The sequence below is a fragment of the Trachemys scripta genome, chromosome 11, assembly GCF_013100865.1.
Source record: "Trachemys scripta elegans isolate TJP31775 chromosome 11, CAS_Tse_1.0, whole genome shotgun sequence".
NCBI classification, from domain to species: Eukaryota; Metazoa; Chordata; order Testudines; family Emydidae; genus Trachemys; species Trachemys scripta.
In genome coordinates, this window is record NC_048308.1 from 48943916 (window position 1) to 48966735 (window position 22820).

At 42.5% G+C, this 22820-nt stretch overlaps 1 long non-coding RNA gene across 1 annotated transcript in view; it reads right to left on the reverse strand.

Annotated features, from left to right (window-relative positions):
• Nucleotides 1-295: 295 nt before the first annotated feature.
• LOC117884997 overlaps nucleotides 296-22820 on the reverse strand; it is an 86643-nt gene continuing 64118 nt past the window's right edge. The window contains exon 3 of the long non-coding RNA XR_004647693.1: nucleotides 296-568. This is a non-coding gene — a long non-coding RNA (uncharacterized LOC117884997). The remainder of the gene's footprint in view (nucleotides 569-22820) is intronic.

A 22820-nucleotide genomic window follows, 5' to 3' on the forward strand; every position in this document is an offset into this window, starting at 1 on the left:
TCTCCCTGATAGACTGAAGAGCCCATCATCAAATATTTGTTCCACGTGTAGGTAATAAGAGTCTGTAATCAAGTCACCTCTTAACTTTCTCTTTGTTAATCTAAATAGATTGACCTCCTTGAGTCTATAAGGCATGTTTTCAAATACTTGAATCATTCTTGTGGTTCTTCTCTGAAATTCCTTTATGCAGCTTTGGAAATTCCATACCAGACTGTAAGAGTGATGGATATTCCTAGTTAGGATGGACTCTCTCTGACATGAAGACAATTTGCAAAAAACGGTTACCCACCTTTTCATAACTGTTGTTCTTCGAGATGTGTTGCTCAGGTCAATTCCACTGTAGGTGCCCAGAGCCCCTTGGTCGGACTTGCTTGGTGCAGACTTCTTTTTTTTCTTTTTCGGCACTGATGATGGAGATCAGTGCTGGGAGGAACCCGGTGCCAGGGGTACGCTCCACACCAAAGCTGAAGCGCTGGGTGCCATGTCAGGCTGTGCCAGTTCCGAAACTGGGCGTAGGGCAACGTGCATCAGGAAGGCCCTTAGACATATGTCACATTCTCTCTGTGTCCTAGGACAAAAGTTTTTACAGATGTGACACTTTTCTTTTATGTAGGATTCCCCAAGGCAGTTTAGACAGCTATCGTGCGGGTCGCTAACAGGCATGGGCCTGATACACATGGAACAGGGCTTAAAATCTGGAGACTGGGGCATGCCGTGCCTGGGGCAAAGTCCCCGCTGGGACAGTATGTAACTAAACACGTAACAGCTTATTAACAAACAATTGAACTATTTACAGCTGGAAGCACAAGGTTGAGATAGAAGGAAAAAATGCTGACCACTTGCAGAGCAAAGGACAGAGGCACTCTGACTAACCACCATGGGCGGTAAGAAGGATCTGAGAGGGCGTACGGACGTGGTGCCTGAAATTTTAGAGAACGCCACAGCCGGCCCTACGGATACCACTAAGGCAAAAGTCTCTGAAAACCGCACACATGGTCGCGTGCACACCTACAATGGAATTGACATGAGCAAGCACTCGAAGAACTATTCTGATTATGTTCATAACTATATTCATAGACTTTCCATGCAACCTTCAGACTCAGGAAATGGTGACTTTTAATCATTCTTTATGTGGTGTCAATTAGGTTACAAGATTGAATTTTCTAGCCAAAATGTAACAGGCATGGAAATAGCTGAACAGATTAATAATTGGGAAGCAACAGATTCTAATGGACAGACTGTAAGACAGGAAATGTGGGAACCTGTCTATACAAAGATTTAGTGCACAACCAGGCGGGTGTAAATCCATAGCGCTCTAGCCTGCAGTGCACCAACTGGCCATGTGAGCACTGCTGCTGCACATTAAAAGTTCCATAGTTAGTAGGTCAAAGTGCACTATGAAATTTTTAGTGCATGGTAGTTGGGTCCACACAACCAGTTAGTGCATGGCAGGCTAGAGTGCTGTAGATTTACACCCCCCGTCTGCCTCACACTTACTTTCTGTATAGACCAGCCCTTGGTATATCCAGCTGTCCAACTGATTGTGTAACATTGACAAATCACTTACCGGTAATTTTTCTATATCTCAGTTTCCCCAAATTAAAATAGGGATAATGGTATTTGACTACACATGAGAAAATCTTTAAATTCAATAGTAATATATAAGTGTTAAGTATTATTATAAATCTCCCTTTCTTCTGTAGTTGTTGAATCAAATCTGGACTGGCTTAATTACCACAGTCATTGGCATCTTATTCATTAAGATCTAAAATAATAAAGACATCTCAGGCTCTAGGCATCCCAACATAATTAGTGATAAAAAAATAAATATAAAATAAATGAATGGAGATGTCCTATCTCCTAGAACTGGAAAGGACCTTGAGTCCAGCCCTCTGCCTTCACTAGCAGGACCAAATACTGATTTTGCCCCAGATCCCTAAGTAGCTCTCTCAAGGATTAAACTCACAACTCTAGGTTTAGCAGGCCAATGCTCAAACCACTGAGCTATCCCTCCCCTGAGTACAATTGAATTAGATCTCTGCAGCCTTAAATTAGCACCACAGGAACTTAGCCAGCCACCTACTGCCTTTGTCATCTAGGATGCATACCTTTAGCCTTCTCCAGCGACTCTATTATACAGGTGTCTTTTGCAGCATGCCCAGAAGTCACCAAATTCAGGCTATTTCAGACAATAAAGGGAGTAAGTTCTAGGGTCATAGGCCTTGGCTACACTGGCGCTATACAGCGCTGCAACTTGCTGCGCTCAGGGGTGTGAAAACGCACCCCCCCGAGCGCAGCGCTGTAAAGCGCCAGTGTAATCAGCACCTGCAGCGCTGCACATTCGCTCGCAGCACTGCAAGCTACTCCCCTCAGAGAGGTGGAGTACATACAGCGCTGCAAGAGAGCTCTCGCAGCACTGGCGGCGCGACTACACTCATGCTTCACAGCGCTGCAATGGCAGCGCTGTGAATCCCCAAGTGTAGCCAAGGCCTCAGAGACCTCACAGAGAAAGCTGTGCCCACGGCCCCCTCTCTTTTATGAGGAGGGAGATCTAAATCAGGCACTTCTGCTGACCTCACCCATGGCTGTGTGGCACGTGGAGAGAGGTGATCCCTCAAGTAGGCCAGTCCCAGGCCATTTAGCAGTTTATAGGTCATAGCAAACACCTTAAATTCCACCTGGAAACATACAGGCAGCCAAGGCAGATCACAGAGCAAAAGTGTCGTGTGCTCCCAGCAAGATACTGCACTGGAAAAGTGAGCCGCTGACAGGGCCGGCTCCAGGGCTTTGGCCGCCCCAAGCAGCCAAACAACAAAAAAAACAAAAACAAAAAAAGCTGCGATCGCAATCGCGATCTGCGGCTGCAGTTCGGTGGAAGGTCCTTCGCTCCAAGCAGGAGTGAGGGACCGTCCGCCGAATTGCCACCGAACAGCTGGACGTGCCGCCCCTCTCCGGAGTGGCTGCTCCAAGCACTTGCTTGGTAAGCTGGTGCCTGGAGCCGGCCCTGGCCGCTGAGCTCTGCACCACGTTCCATTTCCAAATGATTTGAAGGCATAGCCCCAGGTAGCATTCTTTGCAATACACCTCTACCTCGATATAACGCTGTCCTCAGGAGCCAAAAAATCTTACTGCGCTATAGGTGAAACCGCGTTATATCAAACTTGCTTTAATTCACCAGAGTGCACAGCCCCGCCCCCCCAGAGCTGCTGCTTTACCGCGTTATATCCGAATTCATGTTATATCGGGTAGCGTTATAACGGGGTAGGGGTGTAGTTTAATCCTAAGGAGGCTAATGTCTGGGTACAGTGGCAAGGTCTGCACCCAAAAGAAAGGCTGCAACTATAGCTGGTCAGAAAAATTCTGATGAAACATTTCTTGGCTAGAATTTGCCAACTCATTGAAATCAGAAATGTTTAGTGAAGGTGGTTGTTCAATCTTAACAAAATTCCAAAGAACCCTGCCTGACTCCATCAGAAACCTGCCTCGTTTCCTGGCAGCTTGCCTGCCTGGCTCCTCAACAGGCCACCTGGCAAGTTGACAGGGAACCAAGAGCCTGGATGCCCTAAGAGACGTTGCTCCCAGGCTCACAGCTCCTTAGCAGGCTTGCCAGGGTCCTGGCTCCCGGGGTTCTTGGTACTAGAGCAGCCTGCCAGGAAGACTGTCCCAGAGTCAAAGCTCCATTCCTTTCACAGGGAATTTCAGTAGATTGGTTATATGCACCATCGGCTCTAGCTGCTTCCCCAATCCACCATCATCACCTCAGTCTTATCTGGGTTGAGCCTCAGCCAGCTCATTGTCATGCAAGCCCCACTCTTGACTAAACACTGGCTGAGGCACTTAATCACATCATCAGAATTGTACGAGATAGAGACATAGAGCAGGGTGTCACCAGCATACTGAAAACTCCACATTACATTGCTCCCTATTAACCCTCCTAACGGTCTCAAATACATGAGAAAAAGGAAAGGTGACAAAAAGACACCCTGTGGCACCCTGCACCAGAGCATTTTTCAGGAAGAGGAAAAACTGTCAACAACAACCCATTGAGATCCCTCCAAGAAAAGAATGAAGCCACTGAAAAGTAGTCATATCCACTCCCACCAAGGTCTGCAAGGGAGTCAGCAACACCTCGTGATCAATAGTGTCAAAGACAGCTGATAGATCTAATATACCTGCATGGGCACTTGCCCTTGATCAGTCACCAGGAGGAGATAGACTTCATTGATTGCACTGGGTGACTATGTGCTATAGCCAGGTTTGTACATTGATTGATTGGGGTCAAGAAGACCAAAAGCATCTAAATACTGTGAGAGTTCTCTAATCACAAACCTCTCGACAATCACAACCAAGAATGGAGGATGTGATAGCAAGATTGTCAGCATTCAGCCATGATTTCTTGAGCAAAAGCCACACTATTACTTCCTTCATTGCAATAAGCAGCCTACCCTAACTAAGAAACATTGACCATATCCACAATTAAAGGACCAGTACTTCCCCTCTGGCCTTCACGAATCAGGTAAGACATAGATCCAAAGCATAGGTTGTGGGACAAAGTACCTCCGCTATTTCAGGGAGGGTCACTGGCTGAAACTCTAGCAGAGAAGATGAGGCCCTTGTTCGCTGAAGATCTTGCTCTGTCACAATGGAAGCAGACAACCCTCCTCTAGTCTGATTAGTCTTGTCCACAAAATAACAAGCTATTTCCTCACAACAAGCGTGACTCTTACCAACTAGCTACTGAACTGAGATTTTGTAGATGTTATGGTAGATGGAAAGAAATTTCATAGTTGTCTCCAGCACAATCACAGCAGAAAAGGTTTTTTTTAACAAAATCTTCTTTCTTCAACTGAACACGACTTCCACCACTGGTGTTTTGCCATCTTCCCTTTCACTTTATTTGTTACAGATCATCTGTAAACCAAGGTGACATGAAAACGCAGCTGAAGAAGAGCATGTCACAGTTCAGGGTGATTGCAACTATATCTCACTTCAATGGTTCACACCCAATCTCAGCTTTCAACTCCCCGGCCATTACCTCTCATAGGTGAAGACCTACATCTCACTCCTTTCTGACCAGGGTAAGTCCATGATGAACAATTCCCTGCCTTCACCACACATATTCTAGCAAAGACAGGACAGCTTACTTTCTCTTCAAAGGTTTCAGAGTAGCAGCCGTGTTAGTCTGTATCTGCAAAAAGAACAGGAGTACTTGTGGCACCTTAGAGAATTGGGCTGTAGTTCACGAAAGCTTATGCTCTAATAAATTTGTTAATCTCTAAGGTGCCACAAGTACTCCTGTTCTTTCTCTTCAAAGTGATTGCTACAGATATAAGTTACCACACAGTTCTTTCTATGCAAGTCTACTTTATTCTTAAGGAAAAAACATTGCAGAGAAAACCTATTAAAAACAAGAAGAAAGAACCTACACCCATTCAAATAAGCTTCCCAGAGTTCATCCCAACTCCAACATGGGCTTTGGCAGGAAAAGTCTTTCAACACCCCACTCTAAGTTTCTCCTTGTGGTTACAAGTTCCTCACAGTTTCAGCTCAGATCAGACTCCTGAGGTCATAGAATATCAGGGTTGGAAGGGACCTCAGGAGGTCATCTAGTCTAACCCCCTGCTCAAAGCAGGACCAATCCCCAACTAAATCATCCCAGCCAGGGCTTTGTCAAGCCTGACCTTAAAAACCTCTAAGGAAGGAGATTCCACCACCTCCCTAGGTAACCCATTCCAGTGCTTCACCACCCTCCTAGTGAAAAAGTTTTTCCTAATATCCAACCTAAATCTCCCCTACTGCAACTTAAGACCATTACTCCTTGTTCTGTCATCTGGTACCACTGAGAACAGTCTAGATCCATCCTCTTCAGAACCCCCTTTCAGGTAGTTGAAAGCAGCTATCAAATTCCCCCCTCATTCTTCTCTTCTGCAGACTAAATAATCCCAGTTACCTCAGCCTCTCCTCATAAATCATGTGCTCCAGCCCCCTAATCATTTTTCTTGCCCTCCGCTGGCCTCTTTCCAATTTTTCCACATCCTTCTTGTAGTGTGGGGCCCAAAACTGGCCACAGTACTCCAGATGAGGCCTCACCAATGCCGAATAGAGGGGAACGATCAAGTCCCTCGATCTGCTGGCAATGCTTCTACTTATACAGCCCAAATGTCGTTAGCCTTCTTGGCAACAAGGGCACACTGTTGACTCATATCCAGCTTCTCATCCACTGTAACCCATAGGTCCTTTTCTGAAGAACTGCTGCCTAGCCACTCGGTCCCTAGTCTGTAGCAGTGCATGGGATTCTTCCGTCCTAAGTGCAGGACTCTGCACTTGTCCTTGTTGAACATCATCAGGTTTCTTTTGGGCCAATCCTCTAATTTGTCTAGGTCCCTCTGTATCCTATCCGTACCCTCCAGCTTATCTACCACTCCTCCCAGTTTAGTGTCATCTGCAAACTTGCTGAGGGTGCAATCCACACTATCCTCCAGATCATTAATGAAGATATTGAACAAAACCGGCCCCAGGACCGAACCTTGGGGCACTCCGCTTGATACCGGCTGCCAACTAGATATGGAGCAATTGATCACTACCCGTTGAGCCTGATGATGTAGCCAGCTTTCTATCCACCTTATAGCCCATTCATCCAGCCCATACTTCTTTAGCTTGCTGGCAAGAATACTGTGGGAGACCGTATCAAAAGCTTTGCTAAAGTCAAGGAATAACACATCCACTGCTTTCCCCTCATCCACAGAGCCAGTTACTCATCATAGAAAGCAATTAGGTTAGTCAGGCATGACTTGCCCTTGGTGAATCCATGCTGACTGTTCCTGAACACTTTCCTCTCCTCTAAGTGCTTCAGAATTGATTCCTTGAAGACCTGCTCCATGATTTTTCCAGGGACTGAGGTGAGGCTGACTGGCCTGTAGTTTCCCGGATCCTCCTTCTTCCCTTTTTTAAAGATGGGACTATATTAGCCTTTTTCCAGTTATCCAGGACCTCCTCCGATCGCCATGAGTTTTCAAAGATAATGGCCAATGGCTCTGCAATCACAACTGCCACCTCCTTTAGCACCCCCGGATGCAGTCCATCCAGTCCCATGGACTTGTGCTCGTCCAGTTTTTCTAAATGGTCCTGAACCACTTCTTTCTCCACAGAGGGCTGGTCACCTCCTCCCCATACTGTACTGCCCAGTGCAGTAGTCTGGGAGCTGACCTTGTTCATGAAGACAGAGGCAAAAAAAAGCATTGAGTACATTAGCTTTTTCCACATCCTCTATCACTAGGTTGCCTCCCCCATTCAGTAAGGGGCCCATACTTTCCTTGACCTTCTTCTTGTTGCTAACATACCTGAAGAAACCCTTCTTGTTACTCTTAACATCCCTTGCTAGCTGCAACTCCAAGTATGATTTGGCCTTCCTGATTTCAGTCCTGCATGCCTGAGCAATATTTTTATACTCCTCCCTGGTCACCTGTCCAATCTTCCATTTCTTGTAAACTTTTTTGTGTTTAAGATCAGCAAGGATTTCACTGTTAAGCCAAGCTGGTCGCCTGCCATATTTACTATTCTTTCTACACATCAGGATGGTTTGTTCCTGTAACCTCAATAAGGATTATTTAAAATACAGCCAGCTCTCCTGGATGCCTATCCCCCTCATGTTAAGGGAAGTCATTCCAATCCTTCCCTAAGGAATGAGGCCCTCTGTGGACCAGAGTCTTATCTGTTTCCTAGAAAAGGAAGAAAGCCCTAAGTTAGTTTAAACTCGGGCTATTTTTCTTTGTCTGTTGGTCTCTGGAAAATCTAGTTTGCAAAAAGTATACTAATCAGAAATTAATCTGTCTCAGTCACTGGGAGAAGTAATTCTCAAACTTAGTATGGAAAACAGCTATGGTATTTCATACTTCTTTTCCTCATCTTTGGACAGAACTCATGGGATGCAGATGCTGTACTGCAGGTCCATTCTTCCAGCATCAACAACATCTGCTACTTTGGCAGGAATCACAAGCAATTGTGATTCTGTAGTTACCACAAATTTTAGTGTTTGTTCTCTGATCAGGCTATTGAAATGGGGCTTTCTGGGCTTATCGAGAATCCATTGTGGATGTGGGGTAGGGTTGCCAACTTCCTAATAACACAAAACCAAACACCCCTGCTCCACCCCTTCCCCGAGGCCCCTGGGGTGGAGCTAGGGATGAGGGGTTTGCGGTGCAGGAGGGAGCTGTAGCAGGGTGTTGGAGGGGGTGCGGATTCTGGGAGGGAGTTTGGGTGCAGGAGGGGACTGTGGGCTAGGGCAGTGGGTTACGGTGTGGGAGAGAGTTCGGGGTCTTGGGGGCACTTACTGCAGCTCCCAGGAAGCGGCCGGCAGTTCCCTGCAGATGCTAGATGCATAGGCAGCCTGGGAGGTTCCGCATGCTGCCCTTGCGCCCACTGGCGCCACCCACGCAGCTCCGATTGGTCGCAGTTCCTGCCCCCACTGCGGCACTGACTGGACTTTTAACTTCCCAGTCGGCAGTGCTGACTGGAGCCGCCAGGGTCCCTTTTCGATTGGGTGTTCCAATCAAAAAGTGGATGCCTGGCAACCTTAGGTGGCGGGGAAGATTTACCTCTGTTTCTTAGAAACTGGTGGATATTTACCAATATACCCAGGGCCACCCTGGGGGCACGGGGGGCAAGTGGAGCTCCCAGGAACATGTTCTTGCTGAAAGTCTACCCTTAAAAGTCTGGGACACTATGGTGTCCTAATGAAATGTGAAGAGATTAATTCATCAAAAAAGGGGGAAATTTACATAATAAATACATTGGCTAAAGTTCAATAAGATTTAAAACTCATAGTTCTACTTGTTCACAAGTTCTATAATTCTTTACACCAGATAGCTATACAGAACCATTCATACAGTGATACTCAGCAAGTTATAGACACAGGGATCCTATTAACCCATCACTGAAATATTGGAGTGAAGGCTGGATCCTTTAAGCAACACAAAGTAAAACTGCAGGCTAGAACATCAATTTGAAATAACCAAGGAATTTTCAGTAAGTATAACACATTTACCAAATTGGAAGTCAGCAAGGACAACAGATCAAACGCTCAAACAAGGGATTTTAATGACGGCATGTGACCTGACCTCAGTTTTAAATTCCATCCAAAAGATGGCACCCTAGAGCAGCAGAGTAACTACCAGCATGATGCTGGAATATTCATTTCCTAGTAGTAATGCTTTGAAATTTATATATTCAGAGCATTGGATAAATATTAAATTATTTATAGTTAAAACATTCTACAAGGTAGAATAGTCTTACAATCCTGTTATAGCCCAAATAGAAATAAGGGCCAAATTTTGCCATCTGTACTCCTTTATAACCCCCTCTGAAGTTAAAAAAGTTTAATGGGTTTAGGGCTGTTGCTGAAGGCAGGTCTTGGACAGAATTGACTTGCTAAATGTCCTCTCGCTGGATGTTATAAATGCTTGTGACACAGAGTGACCCATCTACACTAGTTCCCTCAGAGTTGCTAACAACTATGGAGCTGAACCAGTGATAGCCCTGATTAAGGGTCCTTGGTTTCATTTCAGGCCATCAGCTCTTCCATGTGATCATTAATTTCCCCAAGATGCTCACTTTGTCAGTTGTCATTGGTTGATCCAGGTTCTGACTCACACAGACAAAGGCCACAAAAATTCAGACTTAAGGCTGGGTCTCTCTCACCACCCAACACTAAGTCTTGGTTTTGACTGCAGAATTCCATCTCAGCTCTAACCGTGGCTTTCCATTCTATGAATAAATGTGTCACAACCTTTATAAAACTTTTACATACATTTAAATGGGTAATATCAGGAGCACATAAAATCATTATGCCAGATGTTGATCTAGTAGAAGAGGAATCCCAAAGATATAATATACTGTAGTTGGAAACCACCATTCTTCTAGCAAAATAACCTGGAAAACTTGAGCAATGCTATGGAATTCTGACGTCTGTCTTTTTTCCGTCAGAGGGCTGGGAATTTTTAGAACCACATACATCCATAGCGTGTACTTCTGAAAATTGCTGAGAGGTTGTGTGTGTTATTTTATGTTTGATTTAAGTGACCAACCTCTTGAATTGAGACGTGGCTCTTTATTTCTCTTGAGAGAAGATGAGTAATTTGATTTTATAGTATGTATGCTGAAGGGCATATTTTCAAGAAAACTATTTCTTTCATGTGAACTAACCACACAGGGATAGGAAGTATCAGTCAAGTACAACTTCCCCAACTGTCCCAGTCACAAAGATTCCACTAAAAAATATGCCAGAGGTATGTAAAATATTATTCATTCTATTGGATGGAAAATTGGAGTAAATTCAATATAAAGGAAATAGAATGAAGAACAGGAACAACCAATCCAGAACTCACCAAGGGTGAGTATCTGGGCTGGTATCATGATTCTGACAGTGCCCACTGACAACTGCTCCAGAAATAAGTGGTAGATGCCACAATGAACCTATGGGTGTAGATCTACATATTATGGGTGACACTTCTATTGACACCTTCTGATGATTAGCTTGTTGTCTGAAGTATGAGGATTCTACTTGTACAGAAGTGTAAAAAATAGACAATGATCCAAAGTCCATGGATATTATTAGAAAGACTATCATTGACTACAAAAGGACCTTACACACAAGGCCAGGGCAGGCTGTCACATTAATGCTCACTCTCTCTCAATGGTCTTGACATTCAAATACTACATTGCACATCAGTAGTTTCACGATAAAGTTGCTTTTGTCAATATGCCTCCAAGTGGCTAGTTTGAAGGAAACTTTTTCTATATGCAAGAGCTTTTTGTATGGAAATTCCACTAGAAAAATTCTGCTGCAGTGATCCAGAGCAGAAGCCTGCAAATGTTTAATCCCTCTACTACAGTGGGGCACAATCTGAATGACTTCCATTGTATGCAACTGCCTGATTTTGCACATTTTTGATCATTCAAAATACTCATTTTCATTCCCATCATTTTTTCTAAATTCCATTTAGCGCTTTTGCTGCCAATTCCCATTATACCCCTCAGTGTGGTGGCCAACCACAGCTGCATTCCTTGTAGAAGAAAATGAACCATATAAGAATGCAATAGCAGCCTGATGTAGTGATGTAGGAGGCACAGACCATGGGAAAGGGGAAATAGTTAGGGCTTTCCTAGGGCCTGATGATCTCTTTGGGCAACTGGCATCTGATATTACTTAGAGCAGTTTTCAGACTGCTCTAGATTGTGACGGGGAATTTTTTTTGGCACACAGATGACTCAAGATTAGGCAGAATCAGGAGTGTTTTTCAGTCTCCTATGCATACCCACCCTACCCAGCTTCCTAACTTGTGTTGTATATTCATTGGACATAGACAAGCATCTGGACCTCAATCTGGCTATGGGAGGCAATATATGTAGAGAGGGTCGATCAATCTGCTGAACAAATTCCTTCCATTCCATTGGCACATACTTCAGATGTTATTCTGGCAATTTTGTATTATTGATTTGAACTACGCAACTTTAAGAGCCTTAGAGGTGTTTACTGATTTATATCTCAAATTAGATCTCTGGAATTTTGATGATGTACAGGTCATGATTCAATTTTCCAGATTCTGTTTTTATGCTTATTTTTCCGAGAAGGCATGTTTGACCTGGTCAGCTGAAAGAACTTGTCTTATCTCTTTCATATGTAGATTCTACCCTTATATTATTTGCCCAAGAATATGTTGATTTCACAATTGTATAAGGACTTGCTGAAAGATAAACTTAGTGATTTTCCAAAAGTTTAATGGAATGATGAACTGGCACTTGTAAAAGGCAAGACAGGAAATTTATTTCTGAATGGATACAGATTTCAATATGCCGCTGTCAGAAATATATACATTCTAGATGTAGAGGGGTAATCTCAACTACATTCTTGTTCCTTTTGTGCTCCCTTCTTGCCACCAGAATGGCACAATCTGCCTACAGCTCCCCAAGCTGGGGATTCCTTCATCCCTCACTCTGGCTCCATCTGCCTATTGTGTATGCAAGCCTCTCCTGCTAATATCAGTGTATGGGGCAGGGCATAGTGGGGCCACAGCACACATCATGATGGCGTTAAGGGCAGTGTCGCCTCCCACAGGAAACCAGGACAGGTTGCCATAATTTAGAGTAGCCCCCTGGACTGAGGATGTCATGCCAGGAGCTATTTCAGCAAATTGACCAGCCTGGAATCAATCACAACCATGAGCTATAAGTTCTTTTTTTCTTCAAACTGGTTTTTCTTACACTAGTCTAATTAGTTTAGATCTTGATTATATTTTATGGTTTACTACAGAAGACTTTAACTCAAAATATTGACAACTCTACGATTGAAAGAACCTATCCAAACATATTTGACAGAATTATGTAATACTTTGGATGTCCTCCTTCAATTAGACGAAAACCATGTGTGTCCTTTTTTTTTTTTTTTTTTACCCCCTAAACTTTCAAATAGTTGCTTAGGATTTAGCTATACAATTCCTATTATAAAAAAATCAATTTAATAATTTCCAAGAGTAAATAGAGACATTTGAGGTTATCATTGCTGGTGCCTTTTTTAAACAATTATGTTGGGATATGAAAATTATATTTCAATAAAACAATTTTGATCTAAGATTATACAAAACAACAGGAATAATTGTAAATAGTTATAGGAGTGTCTTGCCAAAATAGCTTGCCAATGAACAATTAGTACAACATGTCTACAAAATCTCTTAGGGTTTCCTAAGGTTGAGATTTTAGCATGCTTAGAGTATCTGATTCAGAGGTATTCCTAGATGTTACCATATTCTAGTAGTTTGTTATAACTGAAGACGTGAAATTCTAGTGGAATGGTTGCTCTTTTCATGAAGAAAATTAAAAACAAAGAAGCAAAAGCCAAAACTTGATAATGTATCTGAGTAATATCCCATTCAAAAAAGGGAAAATGTGTTTTGAGAAAATTAACCAGTTAAAAATTACTTAGAAAAGTTACATGTCTTCAAATCACCAGGGCCTTATAAAATAATCCTAGAATACTCAAGGAGCTGACTGAGGAGATATCTGAGCCATTAGCGATTATCTTCTAAAAGTAACGGAGGACAGGAGATTCCAGAGGATTGGAAAAGAGCAAATATAGTGCCCATCTATAAAAAGGAATATGACAACCCAGGAAATTACAGACTAATCAGCTTAACTTCAGTACCCAGAAAGATAATGGAGCAAATAGTTTAGCAATCAATTTGCAAACACCTAGAAGATAATATGGTGATAAATAACAGTCAGCATGGATTTCTCAAGAACAAATCATGTCAGACCAACCTAATAGCTGTCTTTGACAGGGTAACAAGCCTTCTGGATAGGGGGGAAGCAATAGATGTGGTACATCTTGACTTTAGTAAAGATTATGGTACTGTCTCACATGACCTTCTCATAAACAAACTAGGGAAATACAACCTAAATGGAGCTACTATAAGGTGTGTGCATAACTGGTTGGAAAACCATTCCCATAGAATAGTTATCAGTGGTTCACAGTCAAGGTGGAAGGGCATATCAACTGGGGTCCCGCAGCGATCAGTTCTGGGTCCGGTTCTATTCAATATCTTCATCAATGATTTAGATAATGGCAAAGAGTACACTTATAAAGTTTGTGGATGGTACCAAAGTGGGAGGAGTTGCAAGTGCTTTGGGGGACAGGATTAAAATTCAAAATGATCTGGACAAACTGGAGAAATGGTCTGAAGTAAATAGGATGAAATTCAATAAGGACAAATGCAAAGTACTCCACTTAGGAAGGAACAATCAGTTGCACACATACAAAATGGGAAATGACTACCTAGGAAGGAGTACTGCAGATAGGGATCTGGGGGGGTTCACAGTGTTGTAAGCAAGACATGAGAAATAATTGCTCTACTCTGCACTGATTAGGCCTCAATTGGCATAGTGTCAAGTTCTAGGTACAACATTTCAGGAAAGATGTGGACAAATTGGAAAAAGTCTAGAGAAGAGCAACAAAAATGATTAAAAGTCTAGAAAACATGACTTATGAGGGAAGATTGAAAAAATTGGGTTTGTTTAGTCTGGAGAAGAGAAGACTGAGGGGGGACATGGTAACAGTTTTCAAGTATGTAAAAGGTTGTTACAAGGAGGAGGGAGAAAATTGTTCTCCTTAACCTCTGAGAATAGAACAAAAAGCAATGGGCTTAAATTGCAGTAAGGGCAGTTTAGGTTGGACATTAAGAAAAAACGTCCCAACTGTCAGGGTGGTTGCGCACTGTAATAAATTGCCTAGGAAGGTTGTGGAATCTCCATCATTGGAGATTTTTAAGAGCAGGTTAGACAAACACTTGTCAGGGATGGTCTAGATCAGTGGTTTTCAAAGCTGGTCTGCTGCTTGTTCAGGGAAAGCCCCTGGCAGGCCGGGCCGGGCCAGTTTGTTTACCTGCTGTGTCCGCAGGTTCGGTCGATCACGGCTCCCATTGGCCGTGGTTCACTGCGGGAATTGGCGGCCAGCATGTCCCTGTGACGCGCCGCTTCCCGCAGCTCCCATTACCCAGGAACAGCAAACTGTGGCCACTGGGAACTGCGGGGGGCCATGCCTTTGGACGGTCAACGTTCACACAATGTCTTGCAGCCTGCAATCAGCTTACCCTGATGGGCCGCAGGTTGCCCACTACTGCTTTAGAGTCATTTTCCCCTTTAACTTACCTGCCAAGATCCGTCTCTAGAAATCTGTATTTCTTCTGGAAGAGTTGGCATCACTAACACTATATGTAGCACAGTGAATACAGCTCTCTGCTCTATCACAGGTTTAGTGAAGTCATTAATTCCTCAAGAAGATATGAAGAATCCTGACCTCAAGACACAGACTCTTACTCAAAGCCTTTAGAAATCAATGCTTGACTCCCATTGATTTCAATCATCTCCGGATCAGGCCCTTAGCCTTTTAGTTCATCTCTAATTTTACATCTCTTTGTACTAAAAAGCACTCAGTAAGTAGACCATACCACGTCTAAAGGCTACTCTCTTGACACCCGGTGATACTGTTGCCCTTCACTTTCTGAAGTGCGCGATCAAGGGCATTTTTAAGACTGAGTCCCTTAGCAAAGTGGCATATAAAAATTCTGCAGCTGTTGCCCCCAAAAAGTAATATGTACTTAACTGAGTTGTCTCAGTACGTATTGCAGGATTAGGCCTAAGAAATATCCATCACAAATACACAGTAGCCATATGATCAACTGTTATCCACATCAGTGGATAACTCCTGCTTCAGTACAGTCACTCAAGAAGTTGAGGGGGAGGCAGATGTTCCCTGTCCACAAAGCCTCCCTTAGACGTGGGCTTGCCTAGCCATGTTAGCCAATCAGGGCCACTTTTAGGACCATCCAGTACAGTCAGGGCATGAGTGGCTGGCAGGGGCCATAGAAATCCTCTCTGTGTGGCACTGATAAAAACATTCTGGCCTCCTCTCCCGGAGAAAGGGATAGGATGGATTAAAAATAATCCTGCTGAGAAAGTGTTAACATAGTTTTATTATAGTTCAAGGTCTTCATTCATATCATTTGGTTTGTTCATATCTTTATTTTAATCAGAGGTTTTAAAATGTCCTAACACATTTTGGCAAGCAGAATTTCATTCAGCACTTTACAATCAATCTGAAAGCCCGTCCTCTTCAGGAAAGCTGTAGTATAATGATTTTTTTTTTAAATGTCAGAGCACATATTTGTTAGCAATCCCTAAAGAGCCATGTAACATTCAGAGTGTACTCAACAAGTGGGCATTTGGGGCCCATTGGCATATAATGGATGTGTAGCAGCTTAGAGTGCACTGGGGGAAGTATATGTTACAAACCTCATTCCCGCGAGGCATCCAGCACAGGGTAACTTTCCAAAGGGGCATATTTTGACACTGGTTTCAGTGTGTGTGTGTGGGGGGGGGGGGTCCTAAACATATTTCTAAGAAAGCACACCCAATACGGTAAGTCCTCACTTCCTATTCAAGACAGAAAAACCTAAACAGGGCACAGATTTGTGAGTATAGGATCATTATCTCAACCAGCCACATATCTGTGAGTCTCTGTGACATCCTTGATAAGCTTTTTGGGCACATCCTCCTGTGATGTAAAACAGTGTAGCTCCACTGAAGTCACTAAATTGGATGCCATGAAGAAATGGAATTTGAAACATATATATGCCACTCTGAACTGCTACACATTGAATGTATGTCAACAGGCCCCATGTGCCCACTTGTTAAATATACAGTGAATAGTAATTTATGCTGTCTGAAGAGCCAATCATAGATCAGTATCTACAGGGCAGCACTCATAAGTAACCCTAAAAAAAACAAACCAGTCTGAGTACCAGGATACAAACATACATTTTACTAAAATACTTAGTTTTGAATTATAATGCATTGTTTTGTGGCAAGTAACTGAGAGGATAAAGGACTTTAAAATTATGAAAGATGCTTAACAGAGTCCTCTTAAGACTATATGGCATGAGAATCCCAGAGTTTAGAAGTATATGCCACTTAAAATGAGAATAACCAAAGGACAATGGGCTTTGGCATAAAGTAAAGATGCCATTTTGAATTTTTGTGCGAAATATCATATATTGTAATTGTTTGTGAGAAGACTTCCTGCCTTAGGTTTTCTCAGATCATAGAGACAAACCAAATGATCAGAGTTTTCCTTTAAGAACTTCAAGATTCCACTGGTAGTTGATTAATATACACCTTGCCTTGTTAATGAAAGAAAATATGGTTTTTAAAATAATATTTCCAAAGTAAGTTTAAAATGTTCGTGTTTACATTTGCGGTATAGATAAGATTCCAATGTTAAAGAAAAAATACTATAATGATATAGGCAGGTGGAGGGACATTAAGGGTCTTCTTTTACATCATAATTCTACAATAGTCTTGTGCACCAAATTAAAAATTAAGTTGACTAATTATAAATTAGTTAACTATAAACATTTTTTCAGAGAGGTCAAGTAATTAAATATAGAAGCCCCTAAAACAAAAAAAAACTCAGTGCATATTCAAACCCTTAATTTGTTACCAAAGTTCAGAACTGTTATGAATTAGGTGGAAGTCTGAAAGGCATTCTGGGTAGTGGTATGCAGATGAGCACAGAAAATAGTCCATTTTGCTTCTAAAAAAAAAATCACATGCTCAATGCATCCAGAAAAAGAGATTCCTTTATTAGAGCCTGCTTAGTATTTAGACTGCGTTTTTCATCTATAGATTTCTCTTAGGTAAGGTCTACATACATGCATGGGCTTGCAATTGTGAACCCTTTAGCCATGTTCTCAGTTATGGATTCAGAAATGATCATACAGAAATGCCATTTAAGGTTTGTTAGTATGGACCAACAGTGACATCTGGTGCCAGCAAATCCATTTTCAGTTGGGGCAATGCTTTAATTTCACAGCTCACTGAAAGTCGCTAGTTTTCTTCTAGGACAAATCCATGCCTCCTATTTGGCACCAGAGTATTTGGGATATTGGCTACAGGGGTAAAGAAAAACAAAACAGTAAAACTGGCAAGAAAAGGACATTTTAAGGAGTGAAAGGAGAAAGCAAGAGTTTTCACAGGATTTCCTCATGGTGCATTTTTTCCAAAATTATGTTCTTGGATATGGTACCTTGAATAGCGTATGTTGCAGCTCAGAAGGGATGGTCATCTTTTGTGATAACAGGAATCAGATGTCCTTTGGAGTGCCACTGCAGAAGGGGCATCCAGGCTGTGGCCACGCCCATGCTCTGCCCCAAGGCCCCGCTCCTATGTCCTGCTCTTCCCCCGTGACCCCGCCCATGCTGCTCCTCTTACCACCCTCACTCTGCCTCTCCCCGAAAGACAGAGTGGGCTCAGGCCAGCCAGTTGGCCAGGGTGGCTCCTCCGGGGCTCCTCCAGCTCCAACAGAAGAGGTAGCAGGAGGCTAGCCTCACCAAATGGGGGATCCATGCACCTCTAACTTTAATATGGACTATCTCCCAAACCCTTTCCCAGACTCATTTGAGCCAAAACTGCAGCAGGATTTGAACAAAAAGATCACAGCTTCATGCATAGAACCAACAGTGTTGCAAGACTAATACCAGACCAGATCTCCAGCATAGCTCCCTTAAACCAACGGAGTTATTACCAGATTACAGCATCTGAAGATCTGACAGTTATCTATGAATATTAGCCATTAAATATTAGCAACCTCACTTTAGGGCAGAACTCTATTCTTTAAACTGATCAAACCTTCTTTTCAACTATCTGATGGAGTTCAGACCTCAGCTGTAATAGAGTAATATTTTCATACCAAAAGAAGTGAACCAATTTTCCAACCATTTGTAACACTGGTTTTGCTATTTATCCCTATGAATCTCCCTAGCCTGAGAGTCCCCAGCTAAGTCAGTCTCAGCTACAATATACTTTATTTTTGTAGAGTATTGTTCGTACTGAAGTATAACATAATGCTTCCTCCACAAACTTGAGCCGTACACCAAGACAGAGCACTGCATAAAGACTGAAGAGACTTGGGTTAAATTCCTTGTTCAGCCACAGATTTCCTGTATGAATTTAGGCAAATCACTTAGTTTACCCTATGCCTCAATTTCCATCCGTAAAATTGGGATAGTGCTTCCCAATCTCGTACAAGTGGTGTAAGGATAAATTCCATTAATCATAGAATAACAAATGTAGGGCTGAAAAACACCTCAAGAAGTCATCCAGTCCAGTCTCCTGAGCTGAGGAAGGACCAAATAAACCTAGAAGGGGATAGTCAATAGGTGGACTATGGGCCAAATCCAGACCGGCAGATGCTTTTGAACAGACCTTGAAATCTATTTATTTATTATTACCCTTTCATTCTCTCACAATGCAATCTCCAATACACTGTACTGTGAAGTAATGATTGACTGGCTCTACTTAATTCCTTCTTTGCTTAATTTGAGCTATTATTTTCTTGGGGATTGTTTTTAGGTTATAAAGTGGTTTGATTTTATTTTTCATTTAATGCACTAAAAATGTTTGTGATGGGGTATATTACTAATGCACAGCATTGTGTTTGTTGAACGGGGCACTTGCAGTGTGAAAAGTATTTCTCTGGAGTCTGGACCTTGACTATACCTTGCCCAAAAAATTTGGACCTTGACAAAAAAATAATTGACTACCCCCGAGCTAGACCATCCCTGACAGGTGTTTGTCCAAGCTCTTCCTCAAAACCTCCAATGATGGGAATTCCACAACCTCCCTTGGAAACCTAACTACTCTTATAGTTAGAAAGATTTTCCTCATATCTAACCTAAATATCCCCTGGGGCGGAATAAGCCCATTACTTCTCATCCTACCTTCAGCAGACATGGAGAACAATTGATCACAGACCTCTTTATAACAGCCCTGAACATATTTGAAAACTGGTTTTCAAGTCCCTCCTCAGTCTTCTTTCAAGACTAAATGGTTTTCTAAACTTTTTATCATGCTTTTCTCTGAACTCTTTCCAACTTGTCCACGTCTTTCCTAATGTGTGGTGCCCAGAACTGGACACAGTACTCTAGCTGAAGTCTCACCAGTGCTGAGTAAAGTGAAACAATAGCCTCCCATATCTTACATACAACATCCTGTCAATTCATCTCAGAATATTAATTTTTTTCCTCCACAACCTCATCACACTTTCTAAGATGCAGCAAATGTTAGTCCCCACAGACAACCATTTACTGTACTATACTTTCTTCCTAACAACAACGATCGCTAGTTCAAACGCCTTTGTGAAGGATTCATGAACTGGTCACAATCACAAGCCAATCTGGCTTTTCCTACATTCAACTAGCCAAAGGAGTGTTTTCAAAGTGTAATTGTTCTGGGCATCAAGATACTTTACAACATGTTCCATTCCCATAAGTTACTTGCAGCCAGCAGACTGTTGTAATAATACCATTCACTAGAATAAAAACTTGGATAATCATCAGCTTTATTATTGCATCTTTGCGCCAGTGCAGACAGAGTCTGAATCCTAATTTACCAACTGTTTCTTATTTCTCTCCCTTCTCAGCTGCACTTTGGATTTTTGGGTTTCAGATGGTTCAGACAGAGAGCTTTGGAGGATGTTTTAAGAAATTTACAAATTAAAAAATCCCATTTAGGGCTGGTTCAGTGGAGCTGCACTTATGGGAGTCCAGCTTGATCTTGAGCTCTTGGGCCAGCTGTGCCTTCTAGGGAGTTTTGTCAGCCTCTGTATGAGGGGAGCGATTTAAGTCACTCTTTAGTGACCCCATGCGGTGGAAGAATGGGAAGGCATTGACAAGTTCTTGAGAGAGCTGCAGACACCCTCCTCCTCTTCCATTAATGGAAAAGGATACGCAAAGGCCACTCAAGACAATCTGCCACCCTGGGCAAAACTTCAGCCTCCTACGCTGCCTGCCTGAACCCTGCAACTCAGCCCCTGCAGTCTCCCTGGCCACTGCAGGTTAACAAATGTGACTGCAACACTGCCATGGAAGAGAGAGGTGTACAGTAGACAAATGGGAGAGCAAGGTGCAGCCACAGGGTGATAGGAAGTGGAGAGGAAGGTGAGGAGGGAGATGGTGGAGCCATGGAGGTGACGGAGGAAGGGCAAGGGACGTGAGGTATGGGAGGCTGCAGGGAGAAAGGGGTCAGAGAGCAGACTGGAGGGGGAACTGGAATGGGTGAGGGCCTTGTCTCATGCAGCGTTTAGGAATGCAGTAGCCAGGAATTAAAAGCTTTATTTTTAAATAAAATATTTGTCTGCAGACCTAGCACCTGGGGGTGCCAAGTGAACAAATGCCCCAGCCTGGGCAGAGCCCCCAGCTGCCCAGGGCATTTTTCTTTGAATGGATTTAGTGCCATTATTTCAATTGATTTTTTTACATACACAGCTCTCCCCACCCCCTATACATGTACACACACAGCTCCCCTTTATTCCCACATACAGGTCACTCCAATGAGGCTTTAGCGACATGAAACAGTAGAGTAGTTTTGTGGCAGCACATAAAAGCCATCAGGACTCACATGGGCCAGTTAGAGCACTACAGGTTGGAACAGGCTGCAGTCCCCCCCCCCCCCCATAAACTAGGCTGCAGCACAGCTTCCCCGGAAATCTGCCTGCTGCCACCTTCAGGCACAGCTGCCCAGTTTGCCTATAGTTCGAACAGCCTCTGAGTCTATATTAGATTAAAATTTTTGAACGAAGGGACTGTAACAAGTTTTTAAAAATAGAGAGACCCTCATGGCTATGAAGCAACCTCCAGAGGAAAGACCACATTTCTTTTGAGACACAAGGCTCTAGACATATGAAAAAAAAAAAAAAAAAGACACCACCAGATCATCAGTTCAGTATACATTGGTGTAGTTCCATTGACTTCAATGGAACTATGCTGATTTACACCAGCTGAGGATCTGATCTATATAGTTTAATATGTAGGTGCAACATTCTATGAAATAGTTTGGTACATTTTCCTCCAATAACTACAAAAAAACCCTTTATGTGGTTTCAGATTTAAACAACAACAACAACAACATATTCTTTAAAAAATTGCAAACATAGGCTAGATTTCAGAAAATTTGCAGTTCCGCATGTTTGACAGGAAAACCAAGATTTCAATAGAGCTTCACTTGGAGATTTGGGGTTCATTCAGCTGCAAGAAAGGGATGCCGGAGGATTTCCAGGTGGATCGATACTGAAGCAAATGTTTGCACAAACCCGTGATGAATGGCCACCAAATTTCACACACCTGTGTTTACAAGTACCTTCTCAGGAAGAACCTTAGAAGTTCTTCTTTGTTCCTCTATAAAGTTGACTGACTTTACAATGAGATGAAGTCAGACAGCTTTAGCTGGAGTGCACCTTTTCTTAATAGGCTTAATTAGGTTACCATGGTGAAGATAGTTTAGAAAGAGACAGCACATTGTTTGAAGTGCCAGGAGTTATCCACCCAAAGTTCTTTTCTAATATTCTTTCTGAACTGCTCTACTAATTTAATCTTGCCTGCACTAGATAAAAAATAACAAAACTCAAATGTAATGCTAACAAAAAATAAATAAAAAAGCAGCTTTTACAATTGGAGATGGGTGTACAGATTTAGAAGATATAGAATTTGCATCCATCAAACTACTGCCCGTTCCTAGAAATCAAGAATTAACCACTATAGTGATGGCATTCAAAATATGTATAACTTTTAAATTCCAAAAATAGGCACTTAAAAGTCTGAAAAAAATATTGACTAAATTTCTTTTGAAAATTTTACCCTCTAGTCCCTCTAGCCTTGAGACTGGGGAACAGAAGCAAGAGTGTGAAACTGTCACTCTGAGTATAAGAAAACACGAAATGGAAATGACAGAAGAAGGGAAGTAAAGCAACCCACGCTCCATAGCAAGCTGTTGGGTCAGAAAAAAACTGGCTCTGAAAAGCCACAGCTGTTCAGAAACCTCACCATGCAGTTTATAACCCTAAATAAATTATTTTAAATGCAATGAAATACATAGAGACCTGGCCCAATCTGCCCTCTTCAGTTTATTTTCCACTGTCCTATTTCTTCCTAATTGTTTTTTTTTAATTAAACTAATAGATAAATGATGGGAAAATAAGGATAATTTGTTTTTCCTCTTTCATTATGACTTGAGCCTATGAGCTAAACAGCCAGACACAGCTGGATGGTTAACTATTTGTCTAACTGCAAAATGTTTCAGTTTTGAGATGTCCAAAGTGCAAAGAACAAATTCACCATCTCCTGTGATTACAGGGTCTTTTTAGAGTTCACTTATTAGCAATCATGTGCCTGTCCGAAAGGTTTCCACTCAAGGAAGCATTTCATCCCCAGTGAGCAATG